The sequence below is a fragment of the Cydia strobilella genome, chromosome 1 (genome assembly GCF_947568885.1).
Source record: "Cydia strobilella chromosome 1, ilCydStro3.1, whole genome shotgun sequence".
Lineage (NCBI taxonomy): Eukaryota > Metazoa > Arthropoda > Insecta > Lepidoptera > Tortricidae > Cydia > Cydia strobilella.
Window position 1 is genome coordinate 28816352 of NC_086041.1, and position 25238 is coordinate 28841589.

Here is a 25238-nt window from a genome sequence, read left to right on the forward strand (position 1 = left end):
TGCAGCTCTAGTGTGTGTTTTGGGTTCTGTCACAAGAAAGAGACGTTGAGACATTTTAAACTAAAGGGATTTCTCGTGAGCCTTCCAATGGCGTAAGATCATATCGTTAATTATGGGTACAACTTAGCCGTTTTTTTGGTAGGTACTATATTTTTATTTAAAAATTACACGTGTTTAATTAGTAGTGGGGCAGAGTGCTTGAACAAATTGTCGTAAATGTGGACACGCTGGACAAAAGCAGCAATTTTTTTTCAGGCACTTGTTAGGTCCATAGCCTTAAGTTTTTGATAAGAACCAACTCTTCCGTCGGCCATATTTAATTTTATGGCGGCCATTTTGCATTATAGTTATATCTCGAGTTCTAAGTCACTTACAATCACAAACTTAGTGTCTAAATATTATTTGGGGTCAAGGAATTCAACTTTGGTGCTTTTGTCCAGCGTGTCCACATTATCACATGAAATTGCCCTACTATAGTGCTTTAATAAGGTACACATTTCGTCCTGGGAGCTCGACATAAAGCATATTTTGGACAAAATTTACCCAATCCTCCCGAGTAACAATAACGATTGTGGACAAATACTACAAGAACAATTACGGTTTACGAACAAGACGATATTACACAAAAAAAATCGTAGTATGAAAACAGCAATTACACATGATATGTAAAGGGAAACATCGGGGCATAGTATAATCAATCATTTATTTTAGTTTTAAAATAAGTTTTGGATCTGCGCATGGTGGCCTTTTACTTCTGTAAAAGTATCGCGCCGATATTCTTATCGGCGCGATTCGGGAAATGAATTAGAAAGGCACTAGATATGAAATAGTAAAGATATGTAACATTCCACGGCAAAAGGTACCTTATGGCGGCTGGCGCTTACGTCGCATAGCGCCGCAAATTATTGCGTCGTTAATAATAGCGTAAGCGCCAATTTCCATAAGAAAATGGGCAAAATAATATAATACACATGTAAACAGTTAGACCACGTTTAACGATAATTAACGATACGGTCTTAGACGAGAGGGAAGTGTTTGAACTCAGGTCAGGTTAAGTCAGAGTGGGTCGGCATATCAGTAGGGGTTTAAATACTGCTGCTTTACTGTGATTATTTTTCGTAAGCAGATCTTTCTGCTTTCTACATGATTAAATAAATTTAAAACGTTAGCAAGTTTTGACTGGATAAGTGCAGATTTTTTAAAATTAATTTCCAGTGTTACGTCCAGACAATCTATCTTCATAGTACGAGTACCTATCTAATCCATAAGCTGGATCAAACAACGCCAGCGAAGGCATCCGCGTCTTTAGTCGGAGCCTTTTAGAACCCAAAAAGCTGGAGATCTTGCCGATTGCTTACACTAACTACACATGAGTGTTTCTCAAAATCGAGTAAGGCAGGGCCATGCATGGATTTTGTATTGAAATCTGGACGTAGATACTTTATTTAAAATCCTCTTCCGCTTTCCACTTGCAATCTACACACACAGTGCTGCGAAATATATTACAAAAGATTTTAAATAGTAAAGGATCAGAACCCAGACTATATAAAAAGTAAGTACTTACTAATGTACCTACAATGTACAATAGGGTATTTGACTATATTTGTGTATTTAAAATAAATAGTTTTACACAATGAATGAAATAAAGCACCAGAAGATTAATAGAGAAACGGAGACAGCAGTTATTTTTACACACAATTTCTATTTTAAAACCTGCATAAAACTATAAAGAGTAGGTAATTTGATTGAGACGTCACATGCTAGTATTTCATATAAATTCCATAGTAGCAAAATCGTTTTGAGTTCGAAAAAAGAAACTGACTTGGCTATTTGACAATTTTTTTATTAATGGTATCGATCTATTAGGTTTGTTTTGAGGATCAAATTTCTATATGGGACCCACTGCATAAAAGCAATAGGTACAAAGGTTACAAATGATAGTCAATGTCAGACAATCGCACTTTACTGACGAAACGCTCTTAACAAAATTAAACGTACCTACATATATATTAGTTGTGTTTTGAAATAATATATGTTTCTACTTTCCTGACTTTTCTCTTTGCACCATATTTACCAGTATATATATAGCCATATGGGTGATAACACGGGTAATAATGCCATTTGGCATTAAGTTCGTCACTTGTATATATATTTACAATAAAATTTATAATTAAATACTAGACAGGTAAGTACTTACACATTAATTTTAGCAGGTATAACATTGAGCACTACTGTGTTGGCAGTAGATTTAAATTTTGTTTATTGCTAACCCAAATAGAAATCTGAGCAATATTATTCAAAGTAACTAGATACTCGTATGTGAATAACGTTTAAAGCAGTGAAACAGTAGGTACTTTTAATTCGTGAAGAGTTGGAAGTTGGAAAGTGAATAATATCAAGCGGCAAACTTATGAGTGGCGTCGAGTTTAAATTAAAATATAATTTAAGTTCGGTATTTATTATTCCAAAGAACACCGGCAGTGGCAAGTTAATGAGCTAGGAGGCATTATTAAGATACCGAAACTGTTGGCGTTCATAACTCGCTCAACGTAGCGTGACGGGGCGGGCGGGGAAGGAGGCTTTTCATGTCATCGGCTCGTTTAAATGTGTTTATTCCGATGTTTCCACAGGCTCATCTGATTATCTACGAACGCTGTTCGGGATTTAAACGTTGCTCCGCTGGCGTCTATTATTATTCATGACATAAATTTGCTCTGCAAGGAAGGCATTAGACGAAAACTCATTAAAAGCGAGACGCGGACTGACTTTTCAAACTAGACACGTTAAGTCCACGCGTGACGCAAGATGGGAGTAATTGCCATTCGCGACAAGTAAAACCCGCTGCTTATTAAAACCCGCCGTTAACACTAATTTGTAAACTTTCACTATTTTGCATTAAGTTTGAAGTTACGCTGTTTTCATGTACCTAATTTGCTTCCGAAATTTTTACATTTCAAATGCTTTTAAAGTTCGAGGTTTATGAATTAACCAGCGGGCTTAGCACGGTAGCATTTTATCGCCTGCCACCATGCCTGTCACGTTCTAACAAGTAGGTAAGAGCGAAAGTGACAGGCATAGTGACAGGTGATAAAAATGCAACCATGCTGACACCGCAGGTCTTTTTATCAACAAACGTAAATAGGTACACCAGTATCTACTATTCTCTAATAACTTAACAAAAAGAGATACCTATATAGAACAATTAGATTGTGGCAGATACTTACTACAGAACGCTAACTATAGAGATATATCTCTATTTGGAAAAGTATTCCAAGGTAGCAGTTACTTATTGCGCGTTGTTTCATCCACTACTATTGATGCTGACTGCACCTATAGCAAAGTAAAGAAGTGTTATCGTCCTGAATTGACTTTTTATTTAGTTGGAAAAGGGTGGCATATACATATAAGCATACAATAGGTATAATGCAGCTAGCATGATTAATGTAATTACATGATAAATATATCGCCAGCAATTACAAAATAAGGCTCGTCTCTGTGACCAAATATTACTTGTAACGCCACAACACGCAATTTTTATGCTGACGCTGGTTAACTAAAATTGAACCATCCTAATTCGTATCCAATCGCTCCCCAACATGAAGCAAGTAACCAATTTAATTTAGTATTTGGTGGGCTAGTCAATTCGGGCAGCTCGTTCGTGGGGTAGATTAGTACCGAGCGTAATGTTGACCCGCGATGTCCTCCCGATAAGCGAGGGATCCGCAGACCCAATATGCGAGTCCGTTACATTGAGGACTCCTGCGCGCTTATCGCGCTCACCAATATCATTTAATGAAAGCTGTTCAAATAAAGCGGCTAATAATCTAATTCTGTGGGAAACGTCTATTTATCACACTAAGTACAGTCGAGTTCATAAATATGTATACATTTCTTCACCTTAGTCCATTCCAATAAAGTAAAAAAAATACATATTTATGAACTCGACTGTACATATGTTATACTTATGTTTAAATCAATGAAAATAGAAAATGATCGAATGTAAACATGAGGATAGATAACTACTCTCTACTTACAACAAGAAACATATCAAATGTTATAGGACAATTATTTATGAACTCCAGAAATGAGCGGGTTTTCATAATAGCAACCCGCCTATATCGAGCCAGCCTGGATATACCTAATTATTGAAAGGCATTTCATTCGAGTGCAAGCAGTTTATTTATTCTACTCGTAGGATCGTTCACGCCTATGAAATTATTTAGTCGACATCGACAACAGTCCTTTTCACACGCTGCTTTCATTAATAAACAATATACACGAGTCAATTCAGTGCGGATCGAGCGATGGCGCGAGGAGTGCTGTGTCACCGATTTCCTGTAATTTAGATTGACTTGTTTCGGGCCTAGTCGAATTGTTTTTCGGGTCGGGTGTAAGCAGAACAACACTGGCACATCGCTGAAGTGCGCAATTTATTATTCACAAATAGACTACAGAAATTGAGTTTTAACGAAGACAAATTGAACTAAAGCAGAATCAATTACGGGAGATTTATTTTCACCGAGAGAAAGAATTAAGTAACTGGGAGGCAGAAAGCGCAATTTCAATTGAATTTTTGTCGTTGCTTAAGGAAAGGAAAAGATGGGACCGCCTCGGTCGCCGTCTACGGAACCAACTTGCTGTTACACAAATGTAGGGACCCATCTTAATGATTTCACCGACATAAATTCTTTCATTAAAAAATCTGCATTCGTAGGTACAGTCAAGGGCATAAATATATATACATTCCCAATGTTTCAAAAATATGTGTATACGCTATTACACCTTAGACAATAAAGTCGTGTTCACATATTTTTGAGCCATTTGTCTGGATCGATGTTTTTGCCTTCGACTGTACATAAAATATTGCACTTTCTAAAATAGAATATAAGTACCTATCTATCATATGACATGATTTTATTGGTTGAGAGAAAGAGATGCAAATATTACTTATGTAAATATTTAGACGAAATGTGATTCTGATATGATACGAATGGTCACTGTTACTAATCGCATGAGTACGAGTTTTGTTGGTAGATATAAAAGCTTGTTCTAGATGAGACAAAGTGACAAAAATCAAGTTACATAAGAAGCTTATTAGGTATATATATTTAGTTTACTTAGGTTAGTACATTACGATACAAGTGCGAAAAGTAGAAAATTCGCAACGAGTGGTGATAAATTAAAAACACGACCGAAGTTAGTGTTTTTGAATTCACACGAGTTGCGAATTACCTTTTCGCACGTGAATTGTACAACGTTTTACAGTATATAATATTATGGTCCTTTAAATTTTCAACATACGCACGGCGTATAGTGCTAGCAAAGAGGATATAATAAGATAGAGCGGTACTGTCATAGTAAATTTTGTAACAACTGTAAATTCACTGCCATCTATCGACATACTTTAAAACTAAAAATGAAGATTTATAAAAATACGTTAAAATGTATTTAAATATGGATAAATGTTTTTTTTATTTGCATTAATTATTTTTATATGATTTTTGACCCATGTTTTTTAACGAATATGCGTTAAAATTATAAATAAAAAACGAAACCGTCAACGCCCTCTATACGAGAGTAGGCCAAAGCTAGTGGCGCCATCTGATCGAGAATCAAATTTTCGTGATTTTCGAGGCACGTTTTTTCCTTAGACTGTATCCATCTATTACGGAGTTATATCTATCTTTGGTGCTAGTTACCGCACTGGGGCGGTAACTAGCACCATATGTACTGTAAAATACATTTTCTCACACATACAATGAAATGTCGTCATTACGTGCGTTATAAGTAGCGCGTTGAAGTATACTTCAAAGTATCACGTTTCAGGTTATTCCCACTAGTTACCACAAAGTTGTTACCAGTGGTAACTACTGGGAATTTTTTCCCACCTTTTACCACTGGTAACTACTGGGAGTTATTGTTCCCAGTATTTACCACTGGTAACAGGTGGGATTTTTTTTCCAGTAGTTACCACCAAAATTTTGTTAAGAGTTCAATAGTAATAACAATAGTATAAATACAGGATGTTTTTTTATAGTCAGCTGCAATAATTTACGGGGTGAATATGTAGGTAATATTGAACTACTTTTACTATGGAACCAATACCGAAATGGGGGAAAAAAAAATTGACTCTCCCATACAAATATCGACAATATATAAATCGATGTGTGTGTGTGTGTTTCACCCTTTCTTCTGCCTTGAAAATGATCAAAAATACTAAAACATAAACGGCTTAAATATCTAATAAAATCACTTGAAAAATAATTTAAATGAATGATTAAATTTATCCTTTACATATATTTTAGTTTTTGCACTTGTACCGGTTAAACTGTTTAAATATTTTTGATCACTTTTAAGGCAGTAAAAATTACAGTTAATTTTGGACCATAGTTGGGAGTTTTGGACTATAGATTTTACGGTACATATTTCTCAAACATGCAATGCAATATTGATTGCATGTTTGAGAAATATGTACCGTATTCTTCATATTAGGCTGGGAAGTATCACGTCTCGGGCGCGGCTAGACGAGAGGTCGTTAATGAAAATTCATACAAAGTTGCAGCCGTTGCAGGTTGCAGGCCTAGGCCGGCAAATCTCTTTTTAATTTCCATTTTACGTATATTTGTGACACAGCATTATGGCATTTAGCCATTTAGAAAAAAACTATGAGCAATATTTGCTTTTTGGTTCGGAATTACATCCTGCCAATACGCCTATTAAAAAAACAATAAACGATATTTAATATATTTTGCAAAAAAATAAATAAATAAAACATTATTAACAAATTCCAATAATTTTGAATTGCAAATTTAACTACAAATAGACATGTAAAATATTTCATATAAATATTAGCGGTAAAAATGTATACTCGAACCGCAACAGAAAAAAGCTTAGGTATTTTTGTAATCGTTTTGGAGACAAATTTGAAAAATTCTCATTTTGTAATTCAATTTTATTGGATTTATTGTGCGTTGTTGATTTTGTTATTAAATATGAATTCCTACGAAAATACCGACGAAAAATGAAGTGAATGTTAATTGTACTCCTACGAAATTAAGATCGGAATCAGAATTTGCTTTAAATGTGTATGGTTTGCTAATTGGTGGCTAATTGCAATTTAATAAATTAAAAAACTAAGAAAACTGTCCACAGTCCATCGGAATCATCGGATACAGATTTTGTGGCATACTTTAAAGCACTGAAAGTAACTGTAAAATCGTCATCACTCTGGCAATTATACTCCATAAGGTCGTATGTATGTAAAGAATAATATAAAATATAAACATATACAACTATGTAAACTTTAATAATCGGTGGTTGCGAGCGGCACAGGATCGGTCGGAGTGGCGAGCCTCGGGGGAGGCCTATATCCAGCAGTGGACGTCTATCGGCTGACATGATGATGATGATGAAACTTTAATAATAGTTATGCTGCTATGTCTCCATTAATCAAAATATATGCACAGCAGGTCTAGGCAAAATGGAGCTGGTTATCTGCGGAGTACCAATGCAAGACAGGCAAGACAGTATAGGTACTGCGAATATAGTTGAAAGCCCTTCCAGTGCAATAGGACAATATGCGCGCGGGTGTTCGAGCCGACCAGCAGATGGTGCGCGCTCACCTGGCCGCGGCCTGTGCGCCGGCCGGCGCGCGCGCCGCACGCGACGGCTGTGCTCTGCTATTATTATTACACCTCCCACCCTCACCCATCATTTAATGCCAATTTTATGGAAAGTTGCATGCGAGGATGTGGGAGTTTGTTGCGATTCTGATTTTAATAATAAGTTAAGAATTAGATCTGGATTAGATTTGGATCTGATCTGTCCGTGTGATTAATCTGTCTATTTCAAAAGTGACAATTATTTAACCAGAAAGTCACTTTTGATAGATCCATATCTAATCCAGATCTAATTCTTAACTAAATCCTAAGTTGTGAATAATACAAAAATGTAACTGTAGTTTACAATAAATAAGTTTCCGTATTATGAATTATGAAACACCTAAAGAGACAGAGGTAAGTAACCGGTTGCAAAAAATTAAACGACGTGATTGTTAATAAAAAAAACTTTTGTAGGGCTCCATAGCCATTTAGGAAACCTTATAGTTAGAGTCGTTCCGTCTATCTGTCCGTCCTCGGTTTAGCTCAGAGGTTATTAGTAGGTACTAGAAAAATGAAATGTATTATGGGCATTTATTTCAATCACGCAGACAAGAGGTAAAATCACAGAAAAGAAAGGGTTGGTCTGTGGGTAAAATATATCACAGAAAAGGTTTCGAATCCCTGACCTTGTCATCTTCTGTGCTCTAGAGTCTAATGTTATCTGGAATGTAGTACGTATAGGTACAGTGCGACATAAAATAGTAGAAATTAAATGAGGGCGCCACTTTCTACGTAACTATCACATTTTTGACGTAAAATGCAACATGATATGACGACCACGACCGCTCTGATAAGAGTGTGACGACAAAGAAGAAGAAAACGAAAAAGGTTCTATTAACGTAGAATAATGGCAAAGTTTTCATCTTGCCTGAATTGTTTTACCGTTTAAGGTAACAGGGGAACATGTAGTATCTACGCAAACATGTTATGCAACATAACCTGGGAGTATATTTTAAGTCTCCGGCAACCTCGGCCGAATTTCACCTTCCCATTTAAACGGAGTTCATAAAGATAACAATTGTTATTTTCACCTCAGCAGCTCGAACAAGCCTACTTTCGTCACTCCCTGGAGTGAGGAAAGTGCGACTTTCCTCACACCAGGGAGTGAAACAAAGTAGCTTTTTAATTTAGTGAAAGCCATGAACTGCCACTTCATAGTTCTATTACAAATTCGTATTTTTTTTTGTTTCTGTATTATTTTGTGTAATTCGAAGTACATTTTAACCTTTATTATGTTCTCACTACAAAAACACTGGAAAAATTATATGTGCAACACGAGAGCAAAGTTATACAATTATAGAATCTCGCTTTATCGGGACTCAAAATAAACACTCGCAAGAAAAACCAACTTTCCTCTCTTGTTGCACAAATAACTATTGTGCAGGGAGTGACGAAAGTAGGCTTATTCGAAATGGTGAGGTGAAAAATAAATTCGCGATAGACCCGATTGTAAATTTGATTTAATAACGGAGTTCCCTTCTCATTTTAAAATTACGTGTTGGATTGTGATAAAACTTGTACAATGATATGAGGTATATCTAGGTCTGAAATTAGTTTATGTAGCTAGTATACATATAAAACAATCGAAATAGAGCAAAAACAAGTTTTGTATAAAAAACTTAATTAAATTAGCTGTATTTTTTTTACTATGGTATCTGAAGCTACATAAACTAATTTCAGACCTAGATATACCTTATCCTATTTTGTAAGTACTAAGTTTAAGATAAATCTAGCTAGTCGGTTTAAAATGAGAGCGTAAAAACTACGTATGTATGAATGAATCGACCTTGCCGGGGACTCTTAAAATGCAATTATTGGGGTAGAGGGTAGAGCGGTAATGTGGCGTGTGTGTATAACCTGCACTATGTGCAGTGTGCACAGCGGTGGTCAGCTTCACGCTTCAAGCCCCAAATTCGTGCATTTTGATGGGAATTGCCTTTGTCATGATAAAAACTTGATCGAACGAGGGGCCATATATCGCCCGTCTCGGAAATGAGCTCATACATTTATTTTACATTGTTATATAAATATTTGAGTTAATTTTATTGCCCGGTTGCTTTATGTTTTAATAGTTCTGCTAATTCATCCTGATTGCTTTTTGAAACAAGCGATGCTGATGATTTTAATAAAGTTAATAAGGCTTTCGAAACGAATTAATGGAATATTTCAATTAATATTATTTACCATTTTGCGATAGGCTGCCATCCGTCATGCCGAAATATACATACATAAATAGTTGAATACATAAGTGAATTAATAGTAATTATATTTTATAATTCTAATATCATAAAATTCAATGTAATATTATTAGCTAGGTGTGCCCGTGGCTCCGCCAGCCTGGGATTCGGTCTGTGTAATTTAGATTTCCGTAGGCAAAATACACTCGTATACTTAAAGTTGGTCAAGCAAATCTTGTGTGTGGTCGGTGATTTTGTGGTATTGAAATGGTACGAGTACTTCTCAAAACGATTTTTTTTTTCAGTTCTACATCTACCGGTGAACCCGAAGAGGACATTTAAGTTTTTTGTTTACAAATGTAGTCACTTTAAATAAAAATAATTCCTAATTTTTTTTTTGTCAGTAGAAAAAGGTGCGAAATTCAATTTTTTTATGGGATTATATCCCGTCGCAAATTGTATGCACATTTTTAAAATTTGCCGCCTTTTTCTACAGTACTGACAAGATTTGCTTAACCAACTATAGTTACTTTGAATTTATTAGTTTTTATTAGCCAAGTACTATACATTGGAATAAAGCAAAGCAAGGTCAGGAAGGAGAAGCGTGATGCGAAGTAAATAACAATAGTGGGAATAAATGACAATGCTTTGGGCTTATTATAATCGTATTAATTATTTAGGTAGACAAAAAGAGAAGAAAGTATGAACCAACGATTTATTTATTTTCTTAAACATCGGCATAAAAAGTGATTATGTATATACTTAAGCAGTTCATAATGTTCAGTCAATAGCAGCAATGTAAATACATTCATTGAATTAAAAATGAACATTAAAATTTAATAAAACACGTTAATTTAATAGCTTAGGAAACTGATTATATCATTCATTAGCATAGTGTAAATGCTTACAAATTACAATTTTCGGGGAGCGATCACGGATTAGCGCGCGCCAGGCGGGCAGCGCCCACGCCGCCGCCGCCACGCCGCGCCACTGAGAGCAGAATCTTTTTAATTTTGTAGGCTTCAATACAACAATATAATACAAATATTCTTAATTGCTCACCGATATGAAAAAGATCATGGCATACAAATTAAGGCAGGTTTCATGCCTAAGAGGGATTATTACATTATTACATTTTCTATCAAACTTGGTAACAAACTTCTCTCGAATACTACCAATTTGATCAAGTGGACCTGATAGTGATGATGATGAGTGTTTTGATGATGATGATGTTTCTTAATTGTAGAATGCAATTACTCCGAGACCTGTGGTCCGATTTGAGCCCCAAGGTGGTCCCACATTAATCTGGTGCTGTTCTGATGATGAAATCCATGAGGAATTGAGGAAACTCCTCAATTATTAAAAGCGCATGTATGGTGATTTGGATCTTTTCTTAAGCAACTTAAGCATTTTCTCTTGAAAACCGCCAATTTGATGGATGATGATGGTTTTGATGATAATTATGATGACTTTTTAAATGTAGATTACTCCGGCACCCGAGGTTGGAGTTGAGGGGTTGGGGTTTGATGAGTCAGGGTTTGAGAGGTTAGGGGGTTGAGGGGGCGGTGCGTTGATGGGTCGAGGACTGAGGGGTTGGGAGTTGAGGAATCAGGGGTTAGGAGTTTCGCGGTCTGGGGTTAGGGTTAGGAGATAAGGGGTCTGGGGTTGAGGGGTCGGGGAATGGCGGTTGAAGGGTTGGTGGTTCAGTTCAGGGTTCCGGGCCGAGGGGTTCAGTGATCAGGGGTTGATGTGCTGTGAGGTTGAGTGATCGGAGGGTTGAGGGATTGGGTCAAAGGCGGGGCGGAGGATGGATTTAGTGTAGTGACAGGAATGATTTCGAATTTAGTGTTAAGCATGATTATGTTTTTCATTCATGCGTCACTCATCACTCATAAGCTAACAATGCCTTAAAACTAAATATGGAAAAATAAAATCTATTTACAAAAAAAAACCGACTTCAAAAAGGATAAAATAAAATATTATCCGTTTTTAGAAACAAACGCTCTTCCAAAAGGTAATAAAGACGGTGTTTATTTATAACATTTTCTATTTGACATATTCGGTGGCGCTCAAAGGCCAGCGACTTAATTGGGGGCTTATTTATATGCAGAACATCGTATGCGAGTAAATGGACAAGCTCCGAGTACGTCGATAGCGCCGGGCAGAGTGCGGAACTATTGAGCCCATTATTATAATTGAATCGACAATTTGTGTCATAATACTTTAGGGGCCCAATATTTTCAGTTATTTATTATAAACCGGAGTGCCATTTTGCAAGCGTTCGCTGTAGTCATGGCGCTGCATAATCGCGATGTAGATATTCTTACGTACCTATATTGTAATATTGATTGTATGCAGAATATAAAATATTAACTCGTTAAAAACTTGCTTTTTTCGTCTAGACCTCGATAATCGCATACAAAATTCCACCCTCGCCTAATCTTTTCATTTCATTATTTTAAACCTCCACATAGTTTTTATCATAATTCATTTAGCAGAAAACTGACGTAGTGAAAAGAAACAATGATAAAAATATTTCGAAACTGCTTTTGCATTCGTTGACAAAATATAATTATAATAATGTATATGTATTTATAAAACATAAAAAATATTGTATATCTAGCACACAAACTAAATTTTATCTCATCAGAAAAACGTACTCAATCACAAATTCCTTATCGGATGCAGAAGGTCGATAACGCACCCTCTCACCCAAAACGTGATGCAGAATCCATAGTGGCGCTAAAATGCCAGGCATTATAAATCATTATTAACTTATTTAGTAGTAATCATTATACGTATAAAATTGAACCACGAGCGTAGCGAGTAACAGTGACAATAACCCTCTATACTAGGTATCTATTCTCTAATATTAGCAACCGTGTACAATATGTCGAAATAGAGCATCACAATCACAACACTGATACAATAAACTATGTCCAATCACAAATAACAAAAGTAAACCAATCGATACCCCAGGGAAGTGTCCTTGGGTGTATTTTATTCCTTATCTACATAAATGATTTGCCCAAAATAATAAATAGCCCATGTACCTTGTTTGCTGACGATATTTCTTTTGTTATATCGTGCGAAAACGAACAAAACTTGAACAGTGATCTAAACTCTACCCTAAAAGAAGTTGTAACCTGGCTCAGCGACCACAACTTACAAGTTAATTACGAAAAAACTAAAATTATACAATTTAAACCTTTCCAAAAGCGAACATTAAACATTAATTACTCTTACAACAATAATAAAATAGAATCAATAAGTTCAACGGTATTCTTGGGTGTTAACATTGACTCAGCCCTTAACTGGAAAGATCACATAAATAAAATAAGTAGCAAATTAAGTAGCTTCATTTACGCACTATATCACCTAAAAAAATGTACTGACATAAAAATAGCCACAAATGCATACTACGCCTATGCTCACTCTTGGTTACAATATGGAATTATACTGTGGGGTAATAGTCCAAGTGTGAACAATCTTTTTTTATTACAAAAACACTGCGTTAGGATCCTTGTGAACATTCATCAACTGGAAAGCTGCAAACCTCACTTCATAAAGTTAAGAATCCTGACCTTAATCTCCATGTACATACTGGAAGTGTGTCTATTCGTAAAGAATAATGAAAACCTCTTTCCCCAATACTCGCGATCGGCCAACCTACGACCTAAAACTAGACTAGCCACACCAAACTCTACTTTGCAGATGATCCATAAAGGCCCCTTTGGCATGGCCATAAAAATATATAATAAAATCCCAAACGAAATAAAAGAAATAAATAATTATAGTAACTTTAAAAATGCATTAAAAACTTACCTAGTAAAAAAAGCATACTACACATTAAATGATTTTTTTTAACGATAATATGGACTAATAACGTTACCGGCACCGATAAAAGTTTGAAAAAAGGTTACAAGAGTGACCATTATAAATTATACACTAGTCTTTAGGAATTGGCTTATGCCTATGATGCATGTTATGTCATAAGTTAGTGTTAAGTATATTGCTATACCCTTACAGGGTTCATGTAGAACTGTATTAAATAGTTTTAAGAACTGTATACTAATATGAGTGCAATAAACAATTCTAATTCTAATTCTTAATAATAAGTCCAACACTGTTGTGTAAGTTGTGTTGACCGATCTTGTTCCTGATTGACTGATTTTGCATTGAGTTGAGCCAAATTGCGAATTGCTTTTGCAATGATTATGTATTGTAATCTGAAAAATAAAACTACAAATAATTCCTAATACATCAACTGCGCTTACTTACCTCACGTATGTTAACAAAAGTTTAGCGATTGTTGTGGTTGAAATTGTGCGAGATAACACGTTCCGATATGGGGCAGCGTGGGCTTTTTGTGGGTATAAGTTTTTATTAGCGTCTGAAGTTCCGTATGCGGAGGGTAGCAGGCAACAGGAGGGAGGGCCGGGTGGGCGTGTGGGGCTGCGGGCTCGGCTCGGGCTCAGTCGGCACGGAGTCTCGAGTCGCGCACGACGGCCGCACGCCGCACCCACGCTCCGCTACTCGCAAAACTTTCACGAACTTTTCCAACGTGAAAAAGTGTGCAGTGCTCTGAACAAAATTGGATGCAAATTAGTTACCAGCCATCTGTGTGGTGTGTGTTTGTACCAGAGAACACAGTTCTATTTGGAATGATGGAGTTTAATTGAAGCAGAATGGGTGAGTTTGACAATATTTTTTTTTTCTGATGTACAGTGTTAAATAAATAGTTAAAAAGTCTGTTTTTAAATGTTTGAATGATGTGATCAATTATTTTTATAATAAGTTACAAATGTTTTCTTAGGAAATACAGAGTATTAGAGTTTTCAATTCCAGCTTTTGATTGTGAAACAAATTTAGACAAGAATTGTTACAAGACTTATAAGAAAAGATTTTTAGTATAGGTAATCCGGGGTGGTCTGGATCTGGATCTGGATGGTGATTGTCCCATGCATGGTTTTTTACGGCCGTGTAGTATATTCGGTAGATATGATCATCGCTCTTACTTAATTTAACGTATAATTAGGATTACTTAGTTCCAACACCTAATTAATTACTATTTTTACTAAGGAGTGTGGATTATTAATTACGACGATTAACAGTCCGCCGGACGATATCAGCCTGTCAGTGGGAACAAAAATTTGACAGTTCCGACCAACTGACAGGCCGATATCGTCCGGAGGACTGGTGGGTCCCTTTATCCTAAAAACCGGCCAAGTAGTACGTGTCCGACCTTGTCCGAGGGTTCCGTCCGTACCTTCATACGATACGACAAAATCCATTTAATTTTCGCGTCACCTAAGTCTATTTAAGTATCTAATTAAAAAAATAAGGAAAACACCGGAAGTGTGAGTCCGAGTCGCCCACTGAGGGTTCCGTACAAATTTAACTTACTTTTTATTTTATTTTTATTTTTTACAAAATAGTTTTTAGATTTTTCCGTGTACTTGTATTATAAGACGATGTTACTCGCCAAATTTCATAGTTCTAGGTGAACGGGAAGTACCCTATACTATAAATTTTGATTCCCTTGAGAGTGTCGAAATATACGTTTATTCGGCATAAACTGCCGTATCTTTTTTTACGTTAATTTAGAAGTTTGGTTTTTCACAGATTCAAGGGACTGTAGACCTGAGTATATGGTTTTAATTTCAACTCGATACCTCCACGCGTTCCCGAGATAAAGGCTCTTGACAGTCAGACGGACGGGCAGACCATAAGGGTTCCATTTTTTTCCTTTTGAGATACGGAACCCTAAAAAATAATTGATGGCTACCGATAATTTCGTAATACTTTTTATTAAAAGTTTTTATTTAAATAAAAAACTTTCTTTGCAATCCTAAAGTTTATTTATGAACCCGTGAATCGCGGGAAAACATTGGTTTCGCTTGTTTTAATATTCTTGTTTTTATAAGAAACTAGTTTATTTCAAACAGCGCTAAAACGGCCAAATAAATGCGCCGTAAACAGACGCCTAGGCCTAGCATACAAAATTGGCAGCAGTAAACGAAAAAATAAAAACGGTCAGACAAATAATTTCTTTCTCATTCCGTTCCTAAAATTTCGTTACAATTTGTTAAGTTTTGGAGGAGGAAAATATCGAGAACTAAACCTCGATTTCTGAGATTTTTACTTCCTCAGGAATTCTTGATTAGGAGAACCACAGGAGAACGATGTAAATGTTGACGAAGTAATTGCCAGTTGCACTATCCGCACTTGACAGACTGATCATTATACGTGACAGAGTACAGGTAGGTGCGACGACGAGCGAAGCGAGGAGGAGCATGATAGGCCAACCGTGAGCAAACAGCCAGAATCGACTTTTTAATAATTTTGCGTATCTTTTTACATAGTTACTAAACGAAACTGCAAACATTTGGAATACATTAAACAGCGAAATTAATATTACGCGTACTAAACCATTCTACCACTCGAAATGTGGCATTTTGAAAAGTGACTTTATAAAACACAGACCAAACGCACAGTTGGTAACTGTGAGGTTGGGAAGTAAAACAAAATCTTTTGATAAGTTGGCACATGACCATTCTGCGTAATGAAATTATGCGAAAAGCTGGTTGAGAACTGATAATCGGCAATACAATTTTTGGCGATTGGCGAAGTGAACAGTGAACCCAATATCTAAATTTACAATAATTTACATTTCAATTATATAATTGAAAAAAGTTAAATATTCTTTTAGAAATATGTTCCGAGAACATTTGCAGACTGGTCCCTTAATTTACGTTAATTTTGGTATTAAACTAGTTCCTTTTGTCCGAGCGTTTGAAGTATTTGTAATTTTCAGTTAATATTAAAGTAACTAAATGAAACACTATTCAGTAAAAAAAAAATAGGTAGACAACTTTCTCGATTAGATTAGGGACGCACGAAGAATTTTACCGAGAATAATACCCGATAATTCTCTCTGTTCTAGTAATTTATGGTAACAGCACATCACTAGTTGTATCGTGTTGCTAATATGCAGTGAACTGATAAAATGGGTACCTATACATATATGCATATTCAGGTACGTACTACCTACTTAAATGTACTTTTGATTACAAAAGCCGAGATAAAAAGAAGGGGAATGTGTGATGATGTGATGATAATGCAGGTACTATTCTTATTCATGCATTCATTATATACACAATTACGTTAGGCATCGTCAAATAAACATTGCCTTGCTGCGAACCTGGCTTTTAAGGGGTACTTCATATGTAAATTGTTATCGTTAAAAGTGCGTTTGACTACAAAAGCCGGGTCCCGTAAGTGATTGCTTATTGAGAGTACTGAGTATATATATACATATATATATTGCACTATTTGCCATAGATACCCGTATCGAGAAATGGAAATTGTAGTCGCTCTCGGTTTTGGTCTATCCATACTCGTTCTTTAATAACGTTATTTATACCCAACCCAAGCCATAAAAAACCTAAAAGATTGCAATATCAGTCACGTTTTAAAGATTAAAGAACTGCATAAGTAAGTTTGTAGTGCCATATAAATATATGCTATTCCAAAGTTACTTTTGTGAGTAGATATACGGTGTGAGTATGAATATGTGTATAGTATGAGTATGGTATGGCTATGAGTATGGTAAGGATATGAATATGGTATAGGTACCTATGAGTGCAGGTAATGGTGTGGTGTGGGATGGGTACTTGGGTATGAGTATTGTATGAGTACGTATAAGTATAGTTTGGTATGGCCAATTGGCCATGCATGAATATTGTATAGGTAATGAGTACGAGTATAGTGTGGGATGGGTATGAGTATGAGCTTTGAGAAAAGTGGTAGGTGACGTATAAGAAGTAGTACCAGAAAAGAAAGACTACCTACAAAAAGAGATGAAATCCCATCAAAAACATTTCATGTAAAAAGATGCAAGTCTTGCAACGCAATTCTTCTACTACAAAAAGTGAGTGTAATGTGATACCAAGTCGGTCATTTTAGTGCCATTGGCTGTTAAAACCGTATCAATATTAGATACTCGTATCTTTTATTTTTAATACATATAATGACTTGTACACTGTATTTCGACAATCTCAAAGGAATCAGAATGTATGTATGTGTATGTAGTTCCCGTTCACCTAAAACCCAAGTAATATTGTATTATACTACAAATGCAAGGAAAACCCTGAGAAATATAAATTTGAAAAAAAAAATACGTTATATTTGTACGGGACCCTCGGTTGGCGAGCACTTGTCCGTTTTTTTAACCAGTTTACAGTTTTCACGGAACCCTTGGTACTACTGCGAGTCAGACTCGCAAGTTACCGATTTTTTTAGTAGAAAAACTAGGTACTTACTATTATGTCATTTCTTCCATGGGCACTGGAAACCTACGTCACTTTTTCTTTCGTATAATTATGATATCCCTTTATTGCGCGAAATTGCAGCAAATAGGTACTTAATTGAATGAGTACAAACTTCAGATACGATTGCTATGCGTGGTGGCACAGAAATGTGATACACGTGCTCTCGTGCGAGCGAAGATAGGCAGCCAGACATCGAATAAATTATCTCAAAAATTCGTAATGTAATTTTTGTTATTATATTATGAACATTTGAGATTAAGACCTCCGGTATATTAATAGCATGGCTCGCCAAAAATGTATAAAGGGAGCCTTAATTGTTTGCAACGGGCAATTTTTGACAATATATAATATATACGATGTGATAATTGAGTCACTATTTACTCGACTTAAAAAAAAACGGACAAGTGCGAGTCGGACTCGCCCACCGAGGGTTCCGTACAGCTTGACTTTTTTCCGATTTTTAGTTTTCAGATTTTTCCCTGTACTTGTAGTGTAAGACGATAATATTACTTGCCAAATATCATAGTTCTAGGTCAACGGGAAGTATATATGAATATGAATTTTGATTCCCTTGAAAATGTCGAAATAATTATAAGTTTTTTGCGGCATAAACGATATATTTTTTACGTTAACTTAAAAGTTTAATTTTTTCACAGCGTCAAGGGACTAGACCTGAGTAGGTATATGGTTTAAATTTCAAATCGATACCTCCACGCGTTCCCGAGATAAAGGCTCTTGACAGTCAGACGGACGGGCAGACCGACGGACGGACGGACAACAAGGTGATCCTATGAAAGTGTTCCGTTTTTTCCTTTTGAGGTACGGAACCCTAAAAAGAGCGTAAACTGGACCGCCAGAGCAGTCTTTTCCTCTTCCCCTTTAGGGGGATAGACAGGAATCAATCGTGTGGCTAGGGCACTACATCAGTTTAACTAAAGAAAAAATTGAGCCAACGGATTCGCTTGAGATGAGAAATAAATAAGTGCATACGGACCTCTATACATTTCTCCATACTGTTCCAAACATTTCTCCAGGTATTTACTCCACTAATTTATTCTAGTGACAAGTTAAGGATAAAGTTAAGGTGTTTTTCGTTTGTTAGTTAATCAAGCTAGTTTATTCAGTTTAAATTATTACATACAGCTTTACTATTTGCATCTACGTATTTGTGAGTGAGACATTGCATCGCAGTAAGAGCATTTTTACATTATCCGATCCGACATCGGATGTCGAATAACACTTGTAGCCCTTGTAGGACTAACTGTAACTATATACCCTACGGCAATAAATCCTTTTTTTTTCTTTCATTAACGTGTTCTTTTGACCGATATGAACAGGCACTTTACTACATTTTACTTCTTTGAGGTCGTATCCGACATTCGATATCGGATCTGATAATGTGAAAACGCTCTATGGATGATAGGCCTATTAAAAACGTGCCCTTAATGTAAAAACTATTTTTTTAAAGAATCGGCACTGGAATATAATCATTCCAGTAAGCCAGTCCAGGCCAGTGACTAGAATGATGATCTACTTTTGATTCCAGCTCGCCCAATCCATCGCCACTGGAATAATGTAGACCGTCAATCCAGTGCTGGATTAAACGTTAAATAGTGAAAAGTATTGTTTTTTTTTTTTGGTAACAGTCTCCATAAATTCACTGGATGATGAAAATGACTGGAATTATTTAATGTAAACGATTCGATCCAGTTTAGTGCTGGATTCAATGCTACTGGAATAGATGTGAACGGGGCATAATAGATTCACACAGAGAATTAATTCAACGTAAATGGGCAACTAAGACCAGTTGGTTGGGGATCTAAGCAGGGTAGACATTCGTTTCAAGGATGTTTACTCACAAAAGATCCGAAGATGGATGTAGTCTGGAAGTAGATTAGGAGTAGGGATGTATTTACCTACCTCTATTTTTATGTATTATTTTGATAATACTTGCAGTGCATGGCGCTCCTACGAGCGATCCAGATTAGCGAGATAAGTAGGTACGCTGCGAATACTTAAATCCCAAAAAAAAGCCTAGCCTAGTAAAAGTGTTGTTACTTATATAAGTGTGTCTCATGTAAGTGAATTTTGTAAATTCTTAATGAGATAATAAATTCTTAAACCACAAAATGAGATCAAATAGAAATCATTTCGTAAAGTTTGCTTATACGAGATCTTTGAGAGAAAGTTATCCTCAAAAGTCGCCATATAAAAAAGCTGAAGGAACTGTTAATGGACAAAGTTCGCAACATACTAAAGAAACAAAATTTACAACAGCCCTTTGATTACTAACCTTCCACTTTACTGGACGGTTTATTCCGCTTTAGTTGACTTTTAAACTACTTTCAACTAAAACGTCGGTGCCCCACAATCATTAAATTGTCCTCTTCTACCTACACTGTATAATTTGTACTATAGGTATGCTAAGTTTATTTTAACATACCACTTACTTGTTTGCTTTATTTGAAAATGAAATCCTACGTACTTACCTACTTTTAAATATATACATTAATAGTAGTAGCGGAGGTTGGGGCCCAACATAGTACGAATGAATTGAAATGTACCACATTTCTTTATTGCACTTTCAATAATTGCACTGTAAATAAATTATATTTATCTGCACGTGCTATGTAACACGTCTTGCCAGATTAGAGCGCTTAATATGACATATGCATGGCGTAAAAAGAAATGGCGAAGTATATTAAGCATAATTTATGTCATACACTGATTTAAACTTTCACGATTTTTACTCATTATTATTCACAACGACGGGACTTAATCACGTAAAATAAGTTTACCTCCGACGTTTTTCCCGACCACGGGGACAACGCCTTCTCGAAACGTCGGAGGTAAATTTAAAACTTATTTTACGCGATTAAGTCCCGTCGTTGTGAATAATAATAATTATGTTATGCTTGATGTTAGTAAGATCGCATTTATTAAAGCCACCCAAAATGTCACCAATAATTATACCTATCGCGGCGAATGATGACCGTTATGACAGTTCCTGGGGGGCGATTTTTAAATCTCAATCGCTCGATTTCGTCCATCACTCGAAAATCGGTGGAATACAGCGAAATGCTAATTTTTGAAATACGAGCGATAGAAATTGGGAATCTAGTGGTATTGACCACTCGTTTTCAATTCTATTAGCAGAATTTAAATGACTAGTAGCGGAGATATTCTTGAACGAAATACACGAAATCGAGCGGTCGAAATTCAAAAACCCTGGAGTGTAAATAAAATAACTCGTAGATACAATTGCATTACAGTACAGTTTTTCTCGAATCATGGTAACTACGTGTCAACCTAGGTAGATAGTAACGGCACCAATCATGAAATTAATTAAATAATTAAAACATTATTAATTTATTTAATTTCTGCAAGTCTCTTAATTAATGAAATATGTTTTTATTACTTTCTTAAATTAATGTGCTAATCTTAAAAAAAAAAATGTCTATAAACATTTAACGTGACAGGTCCTCCGTATAACCCATAGAAATATGAATATAAGATATAATCTTTCAAGTGACATACGTCAGTTTTAAGTTGAAGGAATTTCGATTTTATTTAAATTAATCAAATTCCAAATTAAAATGACGTAAATAGTCCGGGAGCCGGTTCCTGCCATGCACTTCAAGGGAAATGAACTGTCTCATAGGGATCGTCATACGACGCGTGAGGTATACTTAGCTTAGATAATTGATGCGCTGCACAGTTCATTTTCTCATTGAAAAACCAAGAGCAAACACACATCACTCCACGTCACTCCGTTTCTTAATAGTCATAAGATTCTCAAGATGCAGCACCGACGTAAACTTCATTTGGCTTGTTTGCTCTTCGGAGTTCTGAAGTATAAAACCCCTGCATATCTTTTTAACAAGTTGTCTTGAATTAGGCTCCGTGAGCGCTGTAATTGTGGGATTCAATTGTTGACGCCACGCCACGCTTCGGCAGCCTTCCCGGGCAGCTATCGCTATACGGCCACAAAATGTTGCAATAACGTGCCGCCGCCAATGAGGAACCTGCAAAGTATTTATAGTTTTAAAACGAAGCTTAAACAGTACATACCACCAGTATAACCACCAACTTAGCCAAGAAACCTGCTTACACGATACGAGCTGCCTGTAGTTTTTTGCTTTTACTTACCACGTAGATTACGTTCCCTCTGCATTGCCATGGCACATTACTTTAAAAAACTTTGTTCTCGCCCTCTTGCGACTGTCTGTAAGCGCTTAAGCAGTCAAATTTGGATATTCTGATAAAATCGACCTGTCTTAGCTGTCATTTTAGTTTAGTTTGCGTATCTGCCGCATGGCGCTAGTTATAATCTTAGGCATAATGTACGGCCAAGCTGAGTTCGGCCGGATATAACAGCTGTACGTAATATAATAGTGTCTATTGTAATAAGTATTTTTAACTTGTTTCTGTCTTTTGTATGTTATATTATATATTAATTTTGTTGTTTTTCTTGTTACCTGTCGTGATTGTTTCACCGGATGGTCTCACCGGAAGATCAGCGCTGGAAGTCGCCAGCAACATGCTGAGGTGAGACCATTTCGTGGCACTTTTTCTTTTATTTATGTTTCTCTGTTCTGTATAACTTTCTATTTGTGTGTGCTAACGAATAAATTATTTCTATTCTATTCTATTTCTATTCTATTCTTGTCAGTTTTTGTGTTAACTGTATTCTCTTCATTTATTTTTCCTTGATTGTCATACGATGAAAGCAATTTGTATCAAGCTCGAATATTGGAGTAGATATCCAATCACCAATCGATTGACTTGACAATGATTCCTAACCTAAAATAAATTTTCAGACGAGACAGGAAAAGTAGGTTGCTGCCTGCTTGACAATTGTCCATTCAACACCCCAAAAGCATGGGCGCTGACTTTTAATACGTACCTACTTACTCGTACTATTTTGAACTTACGCAGTGTCATACTTGGAAGCAATTTTTGTTTTATTTTTACATAATTATCGTTTGATATACTTAAGTGCTAAAGTGTCACTCACTCGTCCCTGGTTTCTAAAACAAGTCCCGAGACTTGTACAAATTGACATAGGTACTGTTGAAGCCTAGCCTCCTTTCTAGGTAATGCAGGGATGCCTAAGTGAATCTTCAATGAAGCCTTGTTATTTAAACTTGTCTACAAGATTTATTTTGTAAATTATATTTAAATTAAATACAGTACAACAACTTATATTTAAATTAAATACAGTACAGTTTGTTGTTCAATATATTTTGGAAGATTGCCGTTGGCTGCTGTCCGCGGACGTTATATGTTACGCGTCCGTTCATTGCCGATCTTCGAATTTCGGAGGCACTTGGCCGTCCGTGACGTCACTTAAGATGCGTTCTGAACAGAGCCTACCTTGCGCACTTGCATCAAAATGTATTTACCTACTATTATTTAAGCACCTACAGGGTCGATCGTTTCGGCCCTCCTATACATACCTAGACTTTAGTAGGTACGCAGAAGTATTGGCTTTGGCTATCTGCGAAATGTATGATGGGGGAAAGTTATCGGTCAATTCGAACAACGTGATACGAGAACAATACGAAATCTAATAGATACGTTATAGTTTAGTTCTCAACTAGTTATCTTTTGCAGTTCGATTCGAGAATCCAATTGTCATTTCACGCTACAATTATTGTGACGTTTTGGGATATCCATTAGATATTCATTGGACGTCTATATCTTAAGCAAATCTTGAAGATATCGTTCAAGAGGACATTCGGAATCGCGGATATGTCAAATTTGACGACTTTCTTAAATATCTCGTTATCGTTTCTGTTTTATATCTAGTGGATATCTAGTTGATATTTAGATCATTGTTCGAATTGGCCCGTAAAGCAATAATAACGTCCTGCGTGGAAAAAAAAGATATTTCATATTACTTATAAACTACTATTACTTGAATATTTTTATTAAACTTGTTATTTGATTCAGGCAACAAGGCCCATATTAAAAATACCTTATAGACTAACATACATATACAATATACATTTCATAAACTTAAAAACTAAACACTATTTTGCTGACAGAACCAAAATACTTACTTACTTCCAACTTTTTTTTGTTACTTAGGGATTACTTGAATATGAACTCTCGAATAACTAATGGATCTCATAGCCGCTTTGCGGGCGCCAAAATCGCACATAGCCAATTCGAACATATTTTCATGATATTTGTGCCGTTATGACTTATGAGTAATTAGCAAGAAGCTGTTATAGTTAACTAAGGTGTAGTTGAAGGTTTAATTGTATTTGACTTGCATGTGTTTGGCTCACTATGTAAAAATGCAAAACCACCGCACACCTGATACCTCACGTGTTCCGAGAAGGTTTTTAATTTAAATTAATAACAACCCTACTAACGGCTTTTTATTAGCTTGGACATTGATAAAATAAAAATAGTCGTCGTCTTCAAAGGTATTTATTGAATAAAACCGTCCGCTAACTAGGATTTATTGCGAGTTAGCTAGCAATAACTGTGCCTGCATCTAAACCGAGCGGCGTGTCTCAAGCGGTCAATTGATTAAACGAAGCAATTAACCAATCAACCGGCAGCGAGCGACGTCGCAAATGAGTGCGGGTTCACGTCTGCCCCGTGCTCGTTAGCTTTGAACCGACGGTCACCGTAACCCAATGCCGGCTACATGCCGCAATCAAGTCCAGTGCATCACAGTTTAATGAACGTAAATTACACATTAAGTATCACAGCATCCATTGCTATCTAGTTTGACATGAGATCGAGTATTTGGAATGGTGCAAAATCATAGATATATGAATTTAATTCCTATCTATGTGCTAAATCATTTATTTAGAAAGTCACTGAATGTATTGTATATATATATATATATGTTTATTTTATATTCTAGATTACAGGTTTTAATTATTTACGTTTGTAATAATTGAACCATAATATACTTTCTGTTCATAGTGTTCGTTTGTCTATCTTTATCTGTTTATTGTTTCATTCTCAATTGCTCAAAGGTTGACTGGAAGTGGAAGAGATCCCTTATAGGGATAAGTCCGCCTTTGTACATTGTTTATATTTAT

General features: G+C 36.0%; 2 protein-coding genes across 2 annotated transcripts in view; both read left to right on the forward strand.

Annotated features, from left to right (window-relative positions):
- LOC134743612 (E3 ubiquitin-protein ligase TRIM9) overlaps positions 1-25238 on the forward strand; it is a 381810-nt gene that overhangs the window by 236619 nt on the left and 119953 nt on the right. The gene's annotated exons all lie outside the window — the stretch shown is intronic.
- LOC134744093 (uncharacterized) overlaps positions 14219-25238 on the forward strand; it is a 143593-nt gene continuing 132573 nt past the window's right edge. Inside the window, exon 1 of the mRNA XM_063677780.1 lies at positions 14219-14530. The gene's annotated coding sequence lies outside the window, so the exon portion shown is untranslated. The remainder of the gene's footprint in view (positions 14531-25238) is intronic.